Source organism: Ceratosolen solmsi, unplaced genomic scaffold (assembly GCF_000503995.2).
Source record: "Ceratosolen solmsi marchali unplaced genomic scaffold, CerSol_1.0 scaffold61, whole genome shotgun sequence".
Taxonomy (NCBI): Eukaryota; Metazoa; Arthropoda; class Insecta; order Hymenoptera; family Agaonidae; genus Ceratosolen; species Ceratosolen solmsi.
Window position 1 is genome coordinate 195,283 of NW_011948435.1, and position 9,379 is coordinate 204,661.

Consider the following 9,379-nt stretch of genomic DNA (forward strand, 5'->3'; position numbering starts at 1 on the left):
TGTGCGTGTTGATGCGCGCACGTTAGGATCGCACCGAACCTATGACTACCATAGCTAAATAATGGTCGGTGTGCAATATAAAGTCAAGTGTGTTTAGATGTACAGCGCTGGCAGTATATAAATCAATGTAACATTGTTAAATATTTAATAATACATGCTATTAGTTGTAAGGAGAGTTTATAAAAAATAGAAATTTTTAAATTTGATCTGAAAATGTTATTGGCTTTATTCGTAGCTCCACTTATTAAGACCTCGGGAATTGCGATAAAAATTTAGAATGACGTATTTAATACGGAATAAAAATGAAAACTCTAATGACGAAAACTTCCGATTTTCATCAAAGTGAAACCATTTTCCTGTTGATGGAAAAATCTTTAAAATAAAATACAATAGTAAATATAGAGATATTTTTAATATTAAATTCATTACAAGGTTACAAAATTTTGTACTCCTCATCACGGACCTTATAAAGTAAAATAATCTTATTATAATAATTAGTTTTTATTAATCGTGATATTTTTAATAAATTAAAGTAGAATAATAATTAGAAAGATCGCTGTTGTTGATTTTACATAGTTAATTATTATTTAAGAATTATAATTTATCATCAAATTTGATAAAATAAACTTTTCATTGATCTCTATATTTTTGGATATAATAATTATGTTTTAAGTTTAACAAATCGTGTGATAATTCAATTAATTAATTACAATTTATAATATGATAGTAAATGGTATATTTAAGATATCAGTCAAAATCTTCATTGTCAATATAAATTTCGTATATCATCGCTGTATTTTTTCATATTATTATGAAAAATGTACGAGCTGTTTCGAGTTTGGACCTGTAAGGTAGCGAAGATTTTTTTTTTTAGCAAAATATAATAAATTCATGAGTTTTTTTTTTTATAAATATTACTGATTTTAATATTTAATATAGATTATAATAATAATAGTATGCAATAGGATAATAAATGTTTGAATAAGATATAATTATAATGTAAAAAGACGGAATAAAATTATTGAAGCATAATTAGCAAAGATCATATCCGTGAAAAATAAATAATATAAAAAGATTGGTAAAATTTAATGAAATGGAATAATTAAAGGGAAAGAAGGATTCAGGATAAAGGTCCGTAATGTTTTGAATCTATTTTAGATAGAGCTGCTGCATCAAAGAGTTGAAAAAAAAGAATCAAAAGAAAGAAAGAGAAAGGGCGGAGGGGGAGGGGGGAGCGAAAGAGAGAGAGAGAGAGAGAGAGAGAGTGAGAACGAGAGCAGAAATACAGCTAAGCTTGAAAACACTTTTTATATCACACTCGCAGAAAAAGACTAAATTCTGAAAGTGGATCAGCCTGCCGACGTTAATGTATATACGAGAGATCCTCGTAAGGTTCTCCCGTGCTTGGACGTTCAGACAAAAGAAGCCCCAGACGAGGAGGATAGTTGATGCGATCCTCGTCGGAACAATGGGAGATCGGGCAGATGAGTGAGAGGGAAAGAAACTATCGAGTATAAAAACTTGGTTAACAGAAGCTGTGGGGTATAAGAAAGAGAGAAAGTCGCGCTCGAGTCTGTCTCCGGCGCATGCACACTCATACTCGTATGCTGAGACAAAGACTAGAAGGGAGAGAAGGACGAAATGAGAGAAGCGAAAAAAAAGGGGAAAGCGAGAGGTGGCCGAAGACGTGGCCGAGAGAAGAGCCACTTTTCGAGATGGAAGTACGTTCGTCAGGTCTCTCGGAGATGCGAAACCGAGACAGCAACTGAATGTGGCGTCATTTGCAAGGGACGACGGAGTATGCGAGGAGAGAAGGGGGATCGAGAACGTAGAAGTGGGAGCGAGAGGAGAGTCGATGCCACGCCCTCTAGCTGCGTGGGCGTTGCACCGCCGACTCTCCCTCACACTATGCTCGCTCCCCACTCTTCTATTTTTTTCTTCGCCCGCTCGCTACACACAAGTACACTTACTCTCTCACACTCTCTCACTCGCTCTCTCTCTCTCTCTCTCTCTTTCTCTCTCTCACTCTCAATCTATCTGCGGCAGTTTGCTTTTTCTTCGTCTACAGCTCTTTGCGCCAGGAGTTCTTATTTCTTCGTCTCTTTTAAATTTCGACGGCACGTACGTACGGCAGGAGGGTAGGCGGCTTTGGCCAGGACAGGGTGGAGAGGGTGGCGTTAGGAGAAGACGATTGTGCGGGTGGTAGGGAGGGGTGGAGGAAAGTATCGGTGAAATAGCGGCGCACGGCGTTGATTTTCAAGCACACGCGCGCCCTCTAATCCGCATTCCCATATGCGGCCGGAGACTAACCTATTTCTCCGTTTATGTCAGGATCCTTTCGTATTCGCACCCCAACTCCATTACTGTAATTCGACAATCGAAAACTGGACAGTGGACGAGCGTACATAGCAAGTGCTTGACTTTCCGTTGAATTCTCGGCATTGATTGTTAGCGACAGCCGCTGCACGAGTGGCTTGGGGTGGGGACGGTTGGTTGGTCGACCGATTGGAGGGGGGAGGGGGTAATGAGGGTAGGGAGGCTGACACCGATCGCTGAACCTCAGGCTTCCACGTTGCTGAGCTTCACCGTCGCTCAATGCGCGCGCTTAATCAATGAGGTCTCACTCGGCAGCAACATTTTCACGGCGACCTTATGGACTGCGGCACGCACACATCCGAAACGAGTTTCCTTTAATTTTCTGACACTGATATCGCTTTATGTCGTTCAAAAATTACGAACTTTCGATATTTCGCTCTGTTCGCGTAATTACATGTTTTCGAAACTAAAATGATACAAAGGAAATGGACTCTTGAGATTATTTACCGAGCTACAACGTAATGTAAAGCCACATTACATTAATCAACGCAATTAACTTTAATTGAAAATTACTATAAGGGTGAAAATTTACGACAATTAATTTATTACAATCTTAAAATGATTCACTGCTTTTACATTAATGGTACTACGGGTCGTTTACGCTATGATTAATAAAAATTCATTATTTAATTATTTTGTCTGATATATTGAAAGATTGCTCAAGTGTTTTAATCGCTCGTTACAAACTCCTGATTTCTTATGAAAATGAGAAATTTTACTTCAAAGCATGATTTGTAAATTAAGTAGAAAATAAATATAGTGTGTAGTCTATTTGTAGATAACTAGTAGAATAAAATAGATTTTATATAAAATAATATCAGTTAGTTGGTAATGTCAAAAAATTGCAAATATTTGTTAATTAGTATTACGCTTGGTGTAAGTCAAGTATACCGAGTCGGTTTAAAAATATTGGCATTCTTTTTTTCCTTTTGTAATATAAACAATTATTGGAAAATATATTATTTCGTTTTATAAATAAAATATTTGTGAGGTTGCGTTAATAGTCGATGGAGAAAATTTGATAACCCATTACTCAAAGCTTTGTAAAGTTTAGAATTTTACGGTTCCTATAATATAACGAACGGTGAATGCCCAGCATTTGAGATATTTGTCGTTGAAATATTATTTCTAATAAGATGTTGAAGAGGAGAGAAGAGAAGAGAAACATGAGATAGTCGACATTTTTGGAGATTTATGTTACGCAGAGATATAAACAGCACTGATAATACACGAGGAAGAATATCTCTTTGCCATAATCTGAAATATGAATGATCATTTTTTGAAAAAATAGTTTCCAGTTTCATTACAAGATGACGTATGCTAAATTTTTATGCATTATTATTATAATATTTAAAACGTCAATATTTGTAACACAATTGTTTGTCATTCGTACATACGATATTTTCGGAGAAATATATTATTATGCTAATATTTGTTGTGCAGACGTAGGAATTTAATGTAAACAATTGATGCGAATTATGCTATAATAGTCATATTCTAGTATTTGAATGATATAAATAATTTTCTGATTATTACATACCTTTATTATTACTTTACTATTAAATTGTCGACACTTTAACTTACTTATGTAAATAGAGAACATTTCAATTATACAAATTCAATAAAATATATTTCAATCGTTTTTATCATCTTCGTAGCTTGGTAATTTTATATTAAATATTTTTTTCTTTTTAAAGATTATCCGATGTCTGGTATAAATCTAAATAGTACAAAGTACGTGTTATTTTCGTTAAGATAACAAGATTTTATAGTTACTTAAAAATTCAATATTTCATGCTTATTTTTTATTCATCCATTGACCTAATTGAGAATAAATATTTTACATATTGCCTTTTATATGCGTAATTAAAACGATATTAATTTTCATTGGTTCGTTGGCTAAATTTTATAAATATAATATCCCAAGTGATGAAATTGGAAGAAATATCTTTATTATCTGTTAATCCATTATAAATTTGTGGCTGGAGGGGGGTGGGGGAGGGATGGGTGGGTTTAAAAAAACAACAAATTGCAATTTAACTGGAATACAATATTTATGGACTTACCTGTTGATAATTCACTTACTTTATGGATTTATTAATATTTCATCCTATGTTTAATTACCATTGATTAGAAAATCCTTTGAAAATGTATGTCGCATAAAGAAATATTGTCACATAACAAATGCATTTTACTCGCTGCTAAACACACGGCAATATATAATACAATGAATTACAATATCGCAATAATGTTTAATAATATTGTTGAAATCCTATTATTTTATTCATCGAAATAATAACGTATACATGAAATCCCATTGGGCAATCACATACTTGTAAACAAATAAAAATAAAGAGTAATATGTATGAGACAGAGAGAGAATAAATTTTTGTAGCTGCATAAATGGGTATTCTAATTGACCTTTCTCACGGAGAAAACTGTTATTTACGATTATTGTCTGCCCGATACCAGAGGAGAGAAACGCCACGTCCATAAAGCGCGTTATGACCTGACTGCTATAAAAGGATAAGACAGACATTTATCAGATATGTAGAAGGTAAGAAGACATTTAATGCAAGAGTATCCTATTTTCTACTACTCTACAATAGTAGAAAGTATTTTGCAGTCTGAAAAACTAGTGCAAAATTAATTATCGTCGACATATTTTTGGGCGATATCATAAAATTCGAGTATAAACATTAAATTGGTAATGTAGTCGCACCGCGCGATTTAACTCAGCGATAATTTACGTAAATTAAAGTGCTATTCTTAATCAGATTCTATCAAGCTTTGCATTTATATTATATCTAATTCCATCGTTAGAGAAATCATTGTATCGACGTAAGCTTTCATTTTCTTCCAAGTACACCATAAAATATAATCATAATTATAAAAAATCTGCAAACTCTATTGTTTGTAATTCATATTTTCAAGCTAATGCGAGTAATAGAGACAAATTTTTATTAATATACATTGTATAAGCAATTTATTATACAAACAGTTTAACAATAATAATAATAATAATAATAATAATAATAATAATAATAATAATAATAAAGACCTTAAAACTTTTCAAACTACTCAAATTATATTTATTGTCATATCATTAAAGTAAATAAATATCAATTTATATGTATTTGGACGAAATCGATTAAAACTATAAAAATATCTGACATTGAAAAATACTTTTAAAATGACAAGATAAAGTATCGCGGTTGTTTGAAAATCATAAAGATTTATTATTTTGTTATTATGTTCGAGTCGATAACAATTTTCTTCTTATTTCGTGCAATGAAAATGAAATTTTTCTCTCTGAGTGGCACTTGATGTCGACAAAATACGCCCGTACAAGAGATCGGTTAGCAAGCCTACGACATTTAATCCGCTAGAGAAAAACTATATTTGCCTAACATTTCTTTTGCTACGTCAGAAATAGTCGTAGGTCACATCATTATGTTAAGCAAATAAATATTGTCGAGTATAATGATTAACAATAAATACAGATAAGAATTAATTTTATAAATAAGTCAATTATTTTATGCAGTGATTGTTACAAATATAAGAATATATAAATTATAAGAATATATTGAATGAGAATAATAATAAATTCAATTTTAATATTGATAAATATTATAGTATCTTATAGTAAAATAATTATAGGAAAATTTCTTCGAATATTTCGAAAATGTACTTGTTTTCTATCTGTAAATCAATTGTGCTGTTCCACGCAATTCCTGCTAAAATTAATTATTGCTCTGATATAAGTAAAATATAATGTTGCCAACTAAAATTAATCAATTACTAGAAAAATTAAGAAAAATTAATGCATATAATACAAGATAAATTAATACAGAAAATATTATGCTTAATAATTCGTTTTAATATATCTGGAAATATTTCTTAAATATTTATCAATTATCGAAATTAGATTAATCTGTAAGTGAAAACACAATTTAAATACGATTAATTTCTGTATAATTATTTTATAAATTTATTTCCAATACAATACCATACTGTTTTAATAAAATAAAATTTACAAGTCATTTATAATTATTATAAATTAATTGAGTGATGTGTTTACATTACAACCATAAATCTTACGAATTTCATTAGGGAACTTACATTCGTGATATGCATGCTGCCTTGTTCTACAAAAGAAATGTTAATATGTTTGTCCGAAAGAATATGCTTAAATATATCAATGGCTATGTCTGTATTGATTTATAGTCAGTTTTAAGCAATTGATTCAATGAAAAAAATTTAATGACAAAGTTTCTTTTCTTTTTTTTTTTTTTTTTTTTTTTTTTTTTTTTGTTGTTGTTGCTACGGTGAGATAAAACGTACACTTATACATATAAAGAAACAATAGCGAAAAAGAAAAATGTAAGGTCAAAAGTAAAGTATATATATCCTCTCAGCGTATTTTCGCCATTTCATTATAATTCTCCATCTCCTTTCCTTCACTCGTGCTTATCCATTCGTCTCACTTGTACACATTTCTTCGCAAAAGTTGAAGCAGCGGCTCTCATCTCCCACTCCATCGCTGCAAGCCATTCGGTCGTTACCGGCGCTCCGTCTTTACAAATTTTATATCATTTTTATGAGGCATAAAGTCGTCGAGAAGCCAACGGAGACAGCTCACTCAGCTCAGTGAGGTAACGAGAGTGTGAGAGTGTGCAAGAAAGAGAGGTGAAACAGAGCCAATGCGCGCGCGCGCGCGCGTGTGTGTGTGTGTGCGTGAGAGAGAGAGAGAGAGAGAGAGAGAGTGAGAGAGTGAGAGAAAGGAAGGAAGAAGAGAGAACGGTATGTGAGAGGATTTCGCCGAGAGAAAGAAGAAAGCTCCGACGGCTGCCAAGTCGCTGTTCGTTCGTTTTGGCTCACCAAAAAAAGGCGAAAAGGAAGTTGAAACAAAAGAAGCGCGCAAGGAAAAGAGAAAAGGAGATCTTTGGAGAGTTACGTGGTTGGGCGGAGCGATATTCAGCTCCTGAATTAGTATCAACACATTTGTATATAATGCTTGTGTGTACGTGGGTGCGTGTGTAAAACGAGTAAAAACCGGCGAGTGTCGTTATCAAGGGGAAGGAGTAGTTTAATGTATAGTGAATGAGAGAGAGAGAGAGAGAGAGAGAGCGAGAGAGTGTGAGAGAGAGTGTGAGAGTAACCGGAAGGGAGGGAGTACGTTAGGGAGTAAGGAAAAAGGGTGAAATTCACAAGGGACGATGTCACCAAGGGGAAAAGGTAACCCGATGGATGAAGCAAAGGAGCGAGTGTGTGGCGTCGTTCGAGTAGCTTTTCGATTAGATATTTTGTTAGCCGCGATAAGGGGCTGCCGGGGAAATCCGGTTTACAGTTATTTCGCAAAATATTGAGGAGTCCCGCGCGCCACGAAAATGATTCTTTCGAGAGATCAAGCTCAGCTCGAGCGAGTAAGCCGTGTGCACCGGAGCTTGAGATTTTTTTTTAATTTTATTATTATTATTATTATTATTATTATTATTATTATTATTATTATTATTATTATTATTATTATTATTATTATTTTATATAAATCTTTTTGTATATTGTTATACAATTTTTGTATATACTCGTTAATATATTATTTTTGTATATACAAACGACCCTATAAACTACCCGCCACCAAGACTAAAACTCTTTAGTTTCTAATTATTATGCATTTTACTAATAACACTCGGCTTAAGATTATATCAGCATTCCTTAAACCAAACCTAATTTATAATGGTCATAAAAGTAGTATCTTTTAAGCTTGCTACTTACACATTTGATCTGCCAATTATTAAAAAAAAAACCATAAAGTCAAAGTATGTGTCCCGATTGTAATTTGTTCTTTTGCTCGAAAACTAAGTGTATTATGCAAAATATTATGCAACACGATAAGTTATGGTAAATATAATTATAAAAGTTACGTTTTACAATCGAATTCTTGCTTCGATTTTAATCGATAGACAAAAACAAAAACATAACTAATATGAAAAAGATAGGGGAGTGTCTGTATTTGTGTATGTGTCTGTGTGAGTGTGTGTGTGTGTGTGTGTGTGTGTGTAGTGTATTTATATATATATTAATAAAATTTTCATTAATTGTTATTCTTTAAATTTTTCAAACAAAAATAATTAGATAAAAGTATATGTAATTAATTATTCCTAAATAAAAAGGTATTACAAATGTCTAATATAAATATAACATAGATTATAGAAAAGCAAGCAACGTTTCATAATAAAACATAAAGTTTCAAACTCTACTATATTAAAAGAGAATAAAAGCACAAGTATACAAATGTGATTGTGTGCGTGTGTGCGCGTGTGCGCGTGTGCGTGTGTATGTGCATGCATGAATAGATATATATATATATATATAGAGAGAGAGAGAGAGAGAGATAGATAGATAGATAGATAGATAGAGAGAGAGAGAGAGATAGATAGAGAGAGAGAGAGAGAGATGATATCGAGAAAGAAGCACTATAATGGAAAATACGCATGAAAGTACTTTTTAACCAGCCACGAAATTACTTTTATAAAACTTAGTCCAATTCGCTTGAAAATATCATACTCAACGAGTTTCTTATTATGCTGTTTATATAATAACCAATTTTTTTTTATATTTCATTTACGAATATGTTAAATTTTGTTATAAAATAATTAGAGTATATAAATAGAGTATAGTTGATTAAAAGAAAAATTTACATTCGTCATTGCGTATGTAAATTTAGAGGGTATGAAATTTCGAATCCGATCATTGCAACAATGCAAGCACCGACATTGGAGATTCCAGTATCTTGAACATACTCAACTGATGAATTGTAATTCGCCGAAAAAAAGCCTCTAAGTTTTCGAAAACAAAAGCTGCCAAGTGAACGCAAGCTTACAAGCCTCGACGATGTAAAGCCGCATCCTTTCGCTTTCGGCTTTGACAAACGAGAGGCGCCTCGCTCCCTCTCCATTCCACTCCATCAATATTCAATCACGAGGAAATTCTTCTCTCCTCC